The 15,372-nt window shown below is 38.5% G+C and overlaps 1 pseudogene; it reads right to left on the bottom strand.

Annotated features, from left to right (window-relative positions):
• Positions 1-8,758: 8,758 nt before the first annotated feature.
• Positions 8,759-14,330, bottom strand: LOC138040463 (neuropeptide FF receptor 2-like; annotated as a pseudogene).
• Positions 14,331-15,372: the final 1,042 nt, after the last annotated feature.

Genomic DNA, 15,372 nt, shown 5'->3' on the forward strand with positions numbered 1-15,372 from the left:
CATGTACCATCGTTGATTTGCGTTCAGTTTAACCTTAATTAAACGTTCATCGCTGCAAAGGAGGCGAATGGCGATTACAACTCAACACTGCCAGGATATCTTAAAAGACTTACTTAACTGGAAGTAAACGAACGCAACAGCGAATGAAAAGCAAAACGTGTAGCATAGCACAGAAACAATAATCGATAATACGAAGATAGTGACCCGACAGGCAATCGTTACGCGAGCCCACCCACTCACTCACTCACCCAAGAAATCGAAAATTTCAACGGTATGCGCGATGCCGTACCACAAGAAACTCATGCTTAAGAAAGCGGCTGGCAAGGTCAGTGTCGCCTGGCGGCTCGCAAAAATAAATAAATAAATTGTCACTCCTTTCGTCATAAAGTGTCCTCTTGATTTTCTCGCCATTTTCAAAGAAACTTTCCTCCCTCTTAATCGAATTCATGCATCCTATTCCCAACACCAGCAGTTATTGTCAACTCAGTTCTATAATTAGGTGAATGCACTATTTAGACAAGTAATTACTGGAAAATGTGAAAATCCAGTAGAAAACTGAGTGGCATTTTTGCATTTTTATTTTTTTCCTGTGTCAGAAATCGGGGAGTTTCACAATAGGGTTTTTGTTGTCACTCCCCTTCTAAGCATTGTCTTTGTTCTTAGAGTCTTTTGTGCCTATATCTTTGGTAGGTTTAAGGGGGTAATAGAAATGATTTCAAGATTTCAAGTTGTCCGGTGGGCATAGTAGAATAGTTAATTAACCTGCAATCGCGTCGAAGTGGATGTAACGCGAATGGCGTTTGAGCGGATCTTTAAACAAAGTATACCCTTTTGTAGCTCACGTATGGAACATCGATTCGATAAACAAGACAGGTGGTGAAAAATAAATCTCTGGAATCTTCGAAGCGACAATTTATGGACTTCAACAACAATTGCATCTGTCGATCGACTGTCGTAAGCTTTATTTTTAAATATTTTACAAACTGTGGTGTTGTGCACAACACTGAGACCAAATGGCAAATTGTGTGGTAACTTTGTCAGATTAGATATGGATTGAACAGACTCATTGAAAAGAATCGAACACCTTGAATCCATCTCCGATCTCTGTTGTCTGGATTTATATTTATTTGTACTCAACTTTACTCAGCCTTCAGGTAAAAAACAATTGGAAATTTGACTAATTGTTGTTCGTCAAGAATCATTTGAAAGAAAGCCTGCTGTCCATTTTTGCTTTATTATTCAAGGAAAGGGTCCTTCAGCACCGGGTTTGATCCTAAACACTGGTGAGAAATTATCTAGTTGCGCATGCTTTAATTTTGACATGGGAGTGTCACGGCTTGTTTGCACGCTCGCAATAAAATGGGAATTTTTTTTTCCTACTAACAGCATATATGTTTTGTTCCAATAAAATATTTGGCTGATTTTTCTGCCTTTTTAAGTGTATCTTTGTGGATTGATATGATTCGAACTTAACTAAGTTGCATATGTGGGTTGACATTTGATACCCGAGTTGCTTCCATTGAGATGACAAGAGATGGGCTATTCGAGTCGGGAAAAAGAGGAAAAAAGAAAATTTAGAAGCCCCATAAATTATATCAAACTAATTATATTAAACAAACCTTAGAAGCAATCTAGTTCGTCGTGTGGTTTATATGCAGAGTGAGACCAGGAGGCGGACTGTACTCAATACTGGGAGTAACATACAATGTTATGATTTTGAGAATTGTACTCGTATATGAGAAATTCTTATGTAATCGTCCTCGTTTTTGAGGATTTCAAGGAGTTTATTCTTTAGTTTGCTTTTAAATTGATTTTTGATAGAGAGTGAATGGTGTTCCAAATCAAGGCACCTGAGATAGAGAAGGCTTTTTTCATATTTTCAGTTCTAGCTAGCTCAACATAATAATTCTCGTTAGTGACAGATCTAGTCCGGTAACTATGGACAAAAAACAGTTTCTTGAACATATTCTTAATGTTACTGGGAACAAGGTTATTATGAACGTCATACATTAGAGGGCTCATTTGTTCAAACAGCAAGAATGATATCGGCAGCTGTTTTGAAGAACATTAGCCTAAGAGATCTCTTTTGGAGAACTAGTAACCTATGAAGGTGTGTCTCAGCAGCCTGACCCCAAGCACAGATACCATAGTTCAGATAGGGAAGAATTAAAGAGCGGTATAAGGTGAGAAGTACATGGCGGGGAACAAAATGTTTGAGCATGGCAATAATTCCTATCGTTTTACTGACTTTTTAACAGATGTAATCTATATGACATTTCCATGAGAGGTTCGAATCAATGAGTATACCAAGATATTTAAAATAATTTTTTCATTTCTAACGGTTGGCTAGTATTGGAGTTGCTGTCTATTATTCTAATATTGGGATGAAAGGAAAGAGTCTTTTGGCGAGGATGAAAGATGATATAATTAGATTTTTCGGCATTTAAGGTTAGTTTATTGACAGTTAACCACATACACACTTTGGAAAGCTCTTCGTTAAGTTTTAAGATCTCTGTTTACATAGGTTACACTAGTATCATCGGCAAACAAGTAGAAATGAAACTTATTGGAAGATTTATATAAATTATTGACATACAAGAGAAAAAGCAAGGGTCCCAGCACGGAACCTTGAGGAACTCCGCATACGGTTTGACTGGCGTCCGATATATAACCATTAACAGTCGTATATTGTGTGCGACTAATTAGATATGACCTAAACCAATCATTTACTACTCCTCTGAAGCCCTAGCTTTCAAGTTTAGAGAGAAGAATATCGTATAGCCTTTTTAAATCAATGAATAAACAACAAGTGAATTGGCCTTTATCAAAATTAGTAAGAATGTCATTTAGGATTTCAAGATGAGTGGCATATTGTGTACTATGCCCTCCCTCCACAATGCCTACCACGGAATCCATGTTGAGATGAATATTATATATTATGTTTGTCAACAAACTTAATGTGAGTCAATGATTAACGAGTCTGATTAACATGTATTAAATACAAGGTGTTACAAATGAACCCACTGGGAACTCGGAAAAATCCGAGCCCCAGATGGGATTCGAACCCACGACCCTCCGTGATTTAGTACGGATGCTCTAACCACTGAGCTACTGGAGACTCTATGGTGAGCAAGGGCGAGATGTGGGTATTTGAATCGAGCTGAATCACGCAGCCACAGAGTCAAATAGCGACTGACAGGTGGTGGTCGGTTGGCCGCATCGTTCACAGAAATACAGGCAACTGTATTTCAATGATGCTCTCCATGTTACTGCGCGATGCAGTTATGAGCTATGCTGTCATTCGCTATTTGACTCTGTGGTTGATTTCGGCTTCAACTTCTGCAGGGACGAAAGGGTCAAAATAAAAAGAACTTACCATTTGCGGATCTAAAAAAGTTCTTAAGTCATGGCCTAGTGGCGGAGAAGATATACAAGAAGCCAATTTGTGTCCAACGATCAAATGAAGCTATGTTTTTCGCAGTTATGAACGCAATTTTTGCACTTGCCTAAAGAAGCCTGAAAAATTCTAGACTTCAACGGGGTTTGAACCTGTGACCTTGCGATACCGGTGCCGGACGCTCTCACCAACTGAGCTATGAAGCCACTGACGTTGGGAGCTGGTCATTTGTGGGTTCTAATGTTCCCGTGAGGAATGAATCAAAGATGAAATCCTGAAATTTTCACGCTTTTTTACGCAAGTGCAAAAATTGCGTTCATAACTGCGAAGATCATAGCTTCACTTTGATTTCATATCCGCAGTTCATATATGATCCATTTCATATATATCATTTCATTGTGTCCAACGGTTGTTTATTTGGGAAGCCAACAATATTTCTTTAAGCTTAGCTACTGTGCGTTTAGGACAATTTTGCGTTTTTGAGCAAATTTAATTTATGCAACAATTATTTACAAGCAAGAAGCTATTTCAACAAGGAGCGACAACAAAATTATAACTCTAAACCACAGAACATAATGTTTACAATTACAATTCTGCAAACAAAAACGCTGGTTATAATTTTGGCTTTCAAATTTCCCGGGCGCCGCCATCTTAAATGATTGTGATGTAACGGGGTTACTATGCCCTATTGTTCCAGAACAAACGTTCTTTGTGTCAGCGGCGCCCGGAAAATTTGAAAGCCAAAATTACAACGAGCGTTTTTGTTTGAACAATTTTAATTGTAAACATTATGTTCTGTGGTTTTTGTGGTTTTAGTTGAGGTTCCTTTTAAAAAAATATATTTAGCGTTTCGTTTCCGGAATGGTAAGAGCGGGAGAAAAGATAAAATATGTTGATTCGGCTCATTCGAATTACTACTCAGTATGTCCACATTACCAGTTATCATGGAAAGCGATAACTTTGGATTTTTCATTAGTCTATCGCTTCAGTCTAACCCAAAATCATTCAGGCAGCTAAGGCTTTTTATTTGTGATCCTTTTCCATTGCTTTTGTGTTCGTCAAGTTTATAGCGGCGCGCGCGAGGAGCACCATTGTTCAGAAAACATGGCAACCCATCGATGCGAGAAATTTTGATTTTATAGCCATGACGTCATCGATCGATTGTATGTACGTACGTCCACCCCTCCATGCATGCCAATGTGACCAGTATCATACTAGTTTACAGCATACATCTTTGATATTGGACATCCATGTTTTGATCAATTGACACCTGTCAAAACAAGGTATTTGCTGACCAGTATCACGTGACCATATCGCGGGCTCAAGCTCAGAGCTCACGAAGGTCAGCTTTTTTTGAAGTTGACCGCTGACCAGGTGCTGGTTTTCGATTGGATTGCAGGCTCTACTCAGTTTAACTCACATAAACGAGGCTTCATTTTTCGCGCGCTTTCTGTGACTCGACCCGGCTACACGGTCATACTACATCAACTATGGTTCTTACACAGTCAACGCTTATCGTGTTCAGGTGGAAAACGGTTTGGAAACTGTTTTCTTTCTGCATTTTTTGCTGGTTTCAATCTAGTTTGACGTATATCATGATAGCTGTGGTCCACACTGGCGGCTACGCAGATATTCAAGTCAAGCATCGGAGTGATATAAACTTAAAGCTGAGTGTTTATTTTTAATTGCCTTAAAGCTGCTTTTTTTCTCTGCATTGCAATTTTTTTAGAAGCTCTGATAAGGTGACATGTGCCTGCAGGACCTATAACTAGAACAGAAACGAAAGGGGAGCGAAAGAGAACGACAAAACAGAATACCGGTCATACCTCATACTTGTTGGAAGACGTTACTCCACAAATTCTTTCCTTGGGCACTAAACCGTTTGTTGTTTTCAAAAAGTGCCGGTTTAATCGGTTTTTCCTTCAGTAATGAAAATCGAAATTTTACTCTCAACTGGGAGTAAAAAAACAATCATCATCTGTTCTCTTTTGGACGCAAAGAAAAAGTTGATTTGTTTGTTTGTTTTGCTCTATACTGCGATCGAACAACTTGAATGCTTTTTAATCCGTTTCCCCCTTTTGGTTTTCTATGTGTCTCGACAGAGACAAGAAAACTTTGCCCTTATGTTATATACACGTAATCGCAATGAGCTCTCGTAAAATTAGGGGAAAATTTCACTAACTTGTGCTTTCAGAGGTTTGTTTAAAGCACCTAAACGTTATTTGAGTGTTGTTGTGGCTGAGGGTGTGCTTGTTTTCCTTTAAAACTCATGCGGTTGAAGAAAAATTCATTGCCAAACTGGTGAATTGCAAAGTAAATTTCACTCGAAAAACCGATATCGTACTCATCGCTTCGTGATTCATGCGATATGGGTTTTTAGCGTAAAATTTACCGTGGAATTCACAAGTTAGGCAATGAACTTTTCTATAGAAGAAAGCAAAGAAAATGATTTAATTATTAAAGCAGCAGCCGGAAACATCAAAACGCGGACAATTCGAAACCTTTTATTTTCGCTAACCCTACAGGCAGTAAGAATAAGGGTGCTCCACTTTTAGGCTTGGCTAAATCTATATATTTGATAGATGTTTAGATGTTTGGGTATTCACAGTTTCAGCGGTGTCCGTTTGAGAGCGCGCTGAAGCGAGACTTTCGGGTCACATCCGATTAGATTGAGAGAAGAGCATAAAGAGAATTAGCGCGTGAAATGCAAAAAAAATAATGATTTCCTATCCAGAGAAGGAGAAACTACAATTGTTGAATGGAAGCTGCCCTCGATAGTTCCCACATTTGGGGTTGTTACTTCGATTAACACTGCTGTTAGTTTTTCACACGCTTTCATTACGACATAAATTTCGAATTTTGTAGTTTCTTAGGTCTCATGTTTCTTGCGTGTTGTACTCAAATCATCATTTGTTTCCCTTTAAGAGTAACTTAACTATATCTAGCCCTCACAGCACAAGTCACTCCTTTTATTATCTGGAAAGGAAGAGATCATCTCACACGAATCAAAATTTAAGGAATCACTGGACATCTCGGAGATTAAAGTATTTTTAAGTTGAAAATTGTCCAGTTTGGTGTACATCGTTTGGTTAAAGTACCTTTTATTTGTTCTTCATTCGATTTTCGTTTATCGCGTGATTTGACTTAGATCAGAGTTCAGTAGTTTCCTGTTTATGGTATGTTCAAGCTATAATCCTGGACAAAATTGTTGACCATCTCTCCATTCGTCTCTCCATAGGAAAACAAGTTTCTTTCAATGACACAAATCTGCCATTTACGAACCCCAAAGCAATGTGTTTTGATACCAAGGCTATTTGCGCTTCTTGTAAACAACTTTGCTTTGGGTCTTGAAGGGGGAAGGGGTATTTTAGGCCTTTTATTGTAGTTATTGTGTAATGGTTTAAAGTTGAGGTATGTCTCGACTACTTTAATTTTGTCCAAGGTTGTGGTTTGAGCCACATACGAAGACGGAAGAATAAACAAGAACACTCAGCCACAGGGCTTGATTAAGGAATTCACTTCATAAACTTCTATTTCCTGTTTTGAGTCGAAGAGTTCAAGTTTTTTATTTCTACAACAAGTTACAGGAAATTCCGAAATAAACTGTGCGTATTGAAATATTAGTCTCTGTTCGATTACACTGTGGGTTGACCTGGCTCACGAATATAACACTACCTCGTCCCCTACAAACACATCCATATGCTATATTGTGCCTTTCCATACTATTCACGATAAAAATAGTCCAGACAAATCTCAAACTACTAGAAGAAAAAGCAAAGAAAACAGTCGAGAATCAAGAAATCACACAGTCCTTCGATAGGAAAAGCTAAATTCTTGTTTTGACCCGAAAGCCTCGTTTTCGCACCTTCTGAAACTAACACCGCTAAGATGCAAACTCTAGTTTGATTTGGCCACTACACTTCACTGTGTAAATAGTTTATCCTAAGTCAAAATAGATACGTTGCGTTTCTGAGGAAAGGAAAAAAAAAAACTAAGTAGTGTTTCGTTTCCGGACTGAGCAGCTCTGGGTATGATGAGAAATATGCTGCATTCGACCTCGATCCCCTGGCCTACTTCTTCCATTTTACGAGTTTCCAGAAGTACCTGTTGGGTTCCTATTCTTTTTTCTTTGTTATTTTCGGATTGGCTCAGCCAGCATTACTCCTGGGAGAATCAAGTTTCCGCGCCTTCAATACCGCCCAACTCAGTGCCAACTGTTTTTGTGTAACATGCACTACAGGCAACCCAGTTTACGCCTACGGGGGTCGTCACGTAGGTTCGACTCCTGCAAAGGGGTACTCAAGTTCTTTCCGATTACCTCCGAGTCAACATCGAAAAGGTACATCTCTTTATTATTGCTGTAAACAGTTGGTTCGCTCTTACACTAAAAGGGACTCCTCGTGATGTTTATATGAGCATTAACCGTTCTCATCCAGCTCGGCTCAGGTTGGCTGTGATTGTCAAATTGCGCTGGCGTTTCGATTTTCACTATTCCCAGTTGAGAACTTGCGGATCAAGGATGGCACAGTCGGTTAGTGCGCAGCCTTGGTGCAAGAGGTCCTCAGTTCGATTCTCGGATCTCACATCCTTTTTTCGACTTCTTTCCTGTCAGTGTTGCTCAAGTAGCTTTAAATACTCGTAAAACGGAGCACTGATGGAGAGGGGGAAGTAAAATGAGCGCACCGTCGGCCTCAGGTTTGTTAGTTGAATTACTAGAGAGATTAAGCACCGCGTATTTTTTTCCCGCGAACGGCAGGGAGGGTCACGTGACCCGCGTTTTCCGTTTGCCGGCCGCCGTTTCTACTCTAGGGGGACATTTTTCCCGTTTGTGGGGAAGGACAAAACATGAGTATTTGTAACCCATTTTTACCCACTATTTGTCCATTTTGATCACTTGCTTTTATAGCTAAGCTTCGTTTATCATCCTACTTCTACATGAACTGCTTATAAAGCTAAAAGAGTTTCAAATTCAAGCGGAAAATACATAACTTCTCTGTATCCATTTTTTCTAATCGCAGTGAATGGCGACCGAGAACATTTGCCTTAGGAAAATTAAGAAATATGGGCCTGGCCTGTACTGAACTGTAACTGTATTTCAGTTAATATTTTAAACAATAAGTTGAAAAAGTTTCTTTTTGAACGAACATTTAGTTAATACCGTGTCGTCGGAAAGCTTAAACAGACGAACATCCCGGGCGGAACGGCAAACAACAAACGGCTAGCCGACGTTCAGCGTTCGCTGTTTTTGCGGTGCTTAATCTAACTACTGTTACGAGTCATCGACGTTAAATATAGTTGCTTTACTTAACTTTACTTTTTGCTATTTCTAAAGTGGTGGATTGTGCTACTGTTACCCAGGGCTTAAGGATCCAAAGATGCTGTCATGCGTGTTACACGATTCATCTGGAGAGACTGGCGTTGTGGTTCAGTACTCTTATGACACCTCATTAGCGCGGCATTCCGAAACTCTTGCATTCTTAAGGTATAAACTATAGGATTTACAAAGGAATTGGCGAAGAACAAGACAAATACGGAATGGCGGCCTTTGTGGATAGTGTGTTGAATCCTCTTAAATCGAGGACAGCGTAGAAAAACAAGGGAAGAATGGAGAGTGTGCTGAGAGCAATGACAAGGAATAACGTGGCTGTCAATTTCCTGTCGGAGGCCCCTGCCCAGATAGCTGTGGAGGGGCATTTCTTTTTACGTTAAAGATAATAATCATATAGGATACTATGACGGTCGAAAGGACAATTATAATGAGTGACGCCCAAACGATTCTGTTGACTTTTGAGTCAGTAAGAAAGAGCGCAGCCTTTGCAGACGACAGGACAAGAGCTAATAGCCAAATGCAAACAACGGTCTTTAAATAAATCCAGTTCATCATTCGAGAGTGTCTGAAAGGAAATAAAGTTGCATGAAGGCGTTCCAACGACAGCAAGGCAAGATTAAGCAGGGAGCAATTTTCAAAAAATTCATGAAAGTACATGACTGTGAACTTTTTCCAACTGAATCCACTTTCAGGTTTAAAGGTTAGCGTATGGTAAATATGCATGGGCCCTGACACAGCTCCCACCAGCAAATCAGCCACAGCCAGGTTTATGATCAGGTACGTAGTGCACTTGCGTAGATGGTGATTTCTTGCAAAGGTGATGATAGTGAAGCCGTTTATTAGAAATATGATGACAAATTCAGGGATGTAAACTGCAAGCCACATGGTATTCAACCTTGTCGAAGGATCATCTGTTCCTGTTTCATTCGGCATTCTCAAGCTAAGGCAGATTCAAATTGTCTGGCGTTGTCTCTTGCCTGTTCTAATAAGTTGACAAATCAAAAGATTAAATTTGCTGATAAAGAAAGTCTCCCTTTTTTAGCGGGGGCCGAAAATTTCAATTGGTTTTATCGGTACGAGTGACTGGGGTCTTTTAAGAAGAGTTACTGCGACGGCAACGTTCCATCCTGTTTGCGTCGTACAATGTGGATGAAATTAAAATAAATTGGTGCCAACCAGAACCTAATTGGCTGTTGAAACAATGATTTCTCTTGCGCCGTGGTTGGCAAATTTAAATATCAAAAGAAAAGTGACGTCAATGTTTGTAAACAAGAAATGTCACTAATGTCAAAATCGAGAGACACTGAGCTGGAATGGTACGATGGCCCACAAGTGCCATGCTGGAAATTAAAGAGTTGCAGCTAATAAAGTAAAGTTGCTGCATATTAAAAAAAGTGCTGCAAATGAAATAAAGTTGCTGCAAATTAAGGTTCTGCAAATTTAAAATAGTTGTTGCAAATTAAAACATCAAGAGTACGAGCGCGCACTGAAGGAAGGACAGGTACAAAACACAGGTCACAGGTCCCAAGTCACAGGTCATTGTTTTATCAATACAAAAACAACCCCAACTGTTTACAAATGCTATCATTAGGCCTAATTAGGCCTAAGGTTAGCTTAAATGGATGTTTAAGTACTTTTTGTATTGTTTAAACAATGACCTGTGACCCGTGTTTTGTACCTGCCCTTCCTTCAGTGCGCACGCATACTTTTGATGTTTTAATTTGCAGCAACATTCTTTTAATAGACCGTATTCGTATTCTCAGTATTGGACTGGAACTAGCTTGCAATGAAGGCTAATTCGTGGGAATATATTAAAAAGTATTTGCATTTGAAAAGATTCCCCCGCATTAGCCTCCATTGCAAGCTAGTTCCAGTCCAATACTGAGAATACGAATATGGTCTATTGCAGCAACTCGTTTTGTAAATTTGCAGAAACTATTGTGAATTTGCTTGTGGCAACTTTATTTTATTTGCACGAACTGTTTTATTTGCAGCTTGTCCCTTTTTGGCCACCGTAGGAATAAGAGATATTGCATGGATTTATAACAAGCAATATTTTAAGGAGGCTCTGAATCTCCTCCATTTCACTTTTCAGCAATAATTTATGGAGGTCACCGAGTTCGTTACCACGACGCCACCTATATTTACTGGGTTGACAAACCCAGTCGGAATCTGCGTTTTTATTATTATTTTATTTAAGTAGTGTCTTTGCGGGTAGAGTCATCTGCGCGTATTTTTGCTAGGCTTCAGGGGGTAGTAGAAATGGGAAGATTTTATCTGGTGGACACATTAGAATATTTAATTTTGATACTTGTTAACCAACGGTTAGCGCTAACCAGGCTTCGAGCAACTGGCCCCTGGAATTTTAAAAGCGACAAGTAATGGTGTTCGACAACAATTGCATCTTTCGCCGTAGGATGTCACAGAGTGAGCCTTATTTCTAATATTATTTTACAAACTGTGCTGTTATGTACAACACCGAAACCAAATGGCAAATTCTGTATGGGTGTAAAAGGAATTGAACGACTTGAAGGCATCACAGTGTTTACTGAGGTCGCATCTCAGTTATCTGGAAATTTACATTTAATTTGTACTCCACTGTGCACAGTTTTCAGGTAAAAAAAAAAAAAGAAAATGTGATAGTGAAGAATTATTGGAAAGAAAGCTTGTTGTCTATTTTGTGCTTTGTTATTCACGGAAAAGGTTCTTCCGAAAAGGGTTTGATCTGAAGTTTATTTAATTACGGATTGTGTTTCTTGTTTGCACGCACGCAATTAAAATAGGAAGGGGCTTTTTTTGTTTGTTTCAATAAATTTTACGCTGGAAAAGGCTTTTGTGACATTTTTCGTCCAAATGAAGGGCCGAAAATAAAGATTTTCAACGACCTTTTTAAGTGGAATATTTTTTGTACTTTCATATTATCTGTCAAAAATTTGCATAATGAGCTTGAAATAAACACACTCAAGAAATTTAATTGCATTTATCTCTTCGTCGAGTTCTCGTTAACATTTTACTTTCTTCAGGCAATAAGAACAATTTATAATTTGACTCATTCTTGTTGGTCAAGAATTTATTTGAAAGAAAGCTTGTTGTCCATTTTTTGCCTCATTATTGAAAGAAATGGTTCTTCAGTGAAAGGATGGATCAACATTGCTCCAGACAAGATTGCTTCCCGACCCAACAGATGAAATGAAAATATTCGGTTAAGTATTACAACAAAATACGGAAGTGTCATAGCTAAAAAGTACGTTGTTAAACTCTGAAAGGGACGAACGATTAACATTCCTCCCTGTAGTTCATTCAATGTAAACAAGAACCTTGACACAAGGTGATCACATAACATCGTGACCTTGCCTTGATTCATAGAAGTCAGAGACGAGACTGCAGAAATTTTAGTGTCCCTTAGAAAATGGTGACCCTTTTATTGACTGCTTTGAGTTCGTTTCTTATGCTTCAGATACTGGAATAGTATTGACTTAACCTTTTATCGTTTCGTTTTTTGTCAATGCAAATATCAAAATAAACGATCTTTTTCACCCCACCGTATGTGGATTAAAAGCCATTTTTAGTTGTATTCACGGGAGTAAAATTTGCTGTTTTTAATATTGCTGGTGTCTTTTTTTTTCTGCTGGAACTTATTTTTGTGGATCAAGTACCATCCGCAAAATCCTCAAAAATTAAACCCCGCAAAATAAAAGTGCTAACCCGGTAACTCCCAGCTTTTGCGATACTATTTGCTGCAAACGTAAAACAAAAATAAATTGACCTGTCATCAGATTAGACTGAAAAGAAGAGGAATTATGAAGCGGAAACAACATGTTCAGTCCTTCCCTAGTGTGTGCCATAAAAGTATGCTTAATGCAAACATGCATGCATGACATGCAGGAAAGTGTCCGTCAGAGCAATTTGCAGTTAGTTTCTTTGCAGACCATTTCACTTAAAGGCGCTATGTCTCGTTATTTTAGGGTGTTGCGGGGAAATCTTTAGTTAATCACGAGTTAACTCGAAAATGGTAACGAGGAATTCCTTTACCGATAAAATTATCGTTACATCACAAACTAAATGATTCTGAGAAAAAAGACGACCGTTATCCAGGCGATTTCTAATAAACTTGAAAAACTTCGTGCCGACCTTTCTCAAGATTACCTAAATGTAATGCACCTATCAATGTTAAGGCCGAGTCCATTTATGTTCATCCGTGCTTCTCTTTCCTTTTGCAGTATTTCTGTTATGCTGTTGAACAGTTTTAAGTGGTTATTGCAATGTTTCATTCTACTTTTTGGGGATTTTGCGAATCATGGAATTATATCATTTTACGTGACATAGCCCCTTTGAAGAAGAAACGAGTGAGTTTCACTCACGAGCGTGTCTTTTTATCTATGAACTGAATTTATTACCAAAGCTTAAAAAAATAAAAGACCTCAAAATGGGACAGGACATTACAAAATAATTAAACGTGTGAACGTGTGAGGCAAAGAGCCTTTGCTGGCACGACGTCTGGGTGACCCCTCAAATGGTCTTAATGACCCCCCACTTGAAAAAATTAACTGGAACGCTACAGTTCAACACCACCCAATTCCTTGGCTTCTGTTCTTGCGTAACACGTACCACAAGCAACCCGGTGTACGCTCACGGAGCGTCTACTCTCAGATGTGAAAGATAAAAGCAATATCCTGACTGCATTTACAAAAAGGAAATTCCTAGTATTTCATCAGTATGTATAAATAATGAGTTTTTTACATAGAAAATAGTTATATTGTTTTTCCTGGTGAAGACGAATGCTAAGTATATACCACACAAAATGAATAACTAACAGACCAAATACCGTTCATTACGTACTGACGAAATCAAATGATTCCGACCAAGGGAGCCTACTTTTGGCATCCATTTGATCGGAGGTGAATAATAATCAGTTTCTAATCACCTCACAGTCAGCAGAGTAAAACGTACTACTGAGGTGTTGTTTATACTAACAAAAGAAATAACGACTTTCGATTTTCTTCCATGGAGACCACTTGTGACGCGATGATTAACGTATTTCGCTAAGAATATCCACTTCATTTCCGAAATCGTTAACACTTTGTCTAGTAAAGTTAAAAGCTGAGAGCGATAAAAGTTATGACCAAATAAATTAAAATCTTTTTTGTTGAGCACATTTTAAGGCTTTCGATCAGGGCTGGTTCTTTTCACCTGCCTCGTGCTGAACAACAATTCTCTGTCCTTTCCCAGATCAGAGCTCAAATGTAGAATCCAATTTTTTGACATCATAGAGAATAGCATATAAAATACGAACATCTTGATACTCGTTTGGAAACTCTTATGTCCGATAAGGTTATGTCTTTTATGGAAACGTTGTCACTCCACTAAGTTTATCATTCCTTCTTTTTTTTTTTCGGTGACCGGAATTTTATGGATTAAATTTAAGCCAAATCGTCTCTAAATTTTGGATGCACCGGCCTAACAAGCTGAAGTCACAGGCCCTTTATCTCAAACAAAAAAATATTTTATCCTGGATATACAGACGAAAAATACAATCAACTTACTGGTCGTTTTCTTGACTGCAAATTTGCACCGTGAAAAGCTTCCTTCATTCTTACCCTTTTTTTTACGACAATGTCATTGTAAATCTGCATAATATGACAAGGACTTTTCTTTTACAAAGTAATTGGCGAGTCTATTTTTTTCTTGGCCTTTCAATTAAGTTTACATCGGACCGTCAAAGCTAAATATAATCGAAAAACTCCACCACACACTGTCTGTCATTCATCTCTCTGTATTAAGGTCGGTGCCTACTATTGTTATTGCGCATACGTTCTGCGCATCTCCAGATACTCGGATTTCCTATCGCCGATGCTTACTAATACAGGTATATTTTTGCGCTGTTTTATAATATACGGAGCAAGTAGATATCATTAAGTACTCTTGGTATCCAAAAAGAAAATTGGGGGTACCCATGCATTTTTGTGAGATAATTAAGCTTCAATTTGAGCCAGATAGCCATACATTTCTTTGTATTTTAAAGCTTTTTACAAATATTATTCATGAATTATCTTTGAAAAATGCGTGGTTTCCGCCAATTTTCTTTTTTGTTTTCCATAACACTTGTTGAAATCTACATTTCCTACATAATCACACACCGGGGCAAAAATATCTTTAATTAGTAGGCACCGTCCTTACGGAAGACTTGAAATGTGGACAGACGATTACAATTCAGTTGGTCGATCGTGTCTTACTTTTACTTTAATTTTGAGCCATGTATTTATAATAATAATTTTTTTTATAAAAAAAAAAGAAAAGAAAGAAAGAAACTTCATTTACGTGTCAAGTCTTGTAGTGCTGGAGTACTAATTGGGGACACTGTAAACTGAACTCAACAAATTAACGCAAATTGTGGCTTCCTCGTACGCGCACCTGGCGTCCCGAGGAGTTTCAAGACATCCAGACGTCGTTGTTATTCGCAAGATAAAACAATATTTCAGAGCTTGAGATAACAACTTAGTACCACTTAACGGCGGCTCGAACACTACATAGAACACATCACACATGTGAAGTGTAAAACAACATGGCGGGAAGCACTACTTCCCGACGCGGTTACCTAGCTAATTGGCGAAAACCGCAGACTCTTAATTTATTAGTGCGGTGCTGC

The sequence above is a fragment of the Montipora capricornis genome, chromosome 3 (assembly GCF_036669925.1).
Source record: "Montipora capricornis isolate CH-2021 chromosome 3, ASM3666992v2, whole genome shotgun sequence".
Classification (NCBI taxonomy): Eukaryota; Metazoa; Cnidaria; class Anthozoa; order Scleractinia; family Acroporidae; genus Montipora; species Montipora capricornis.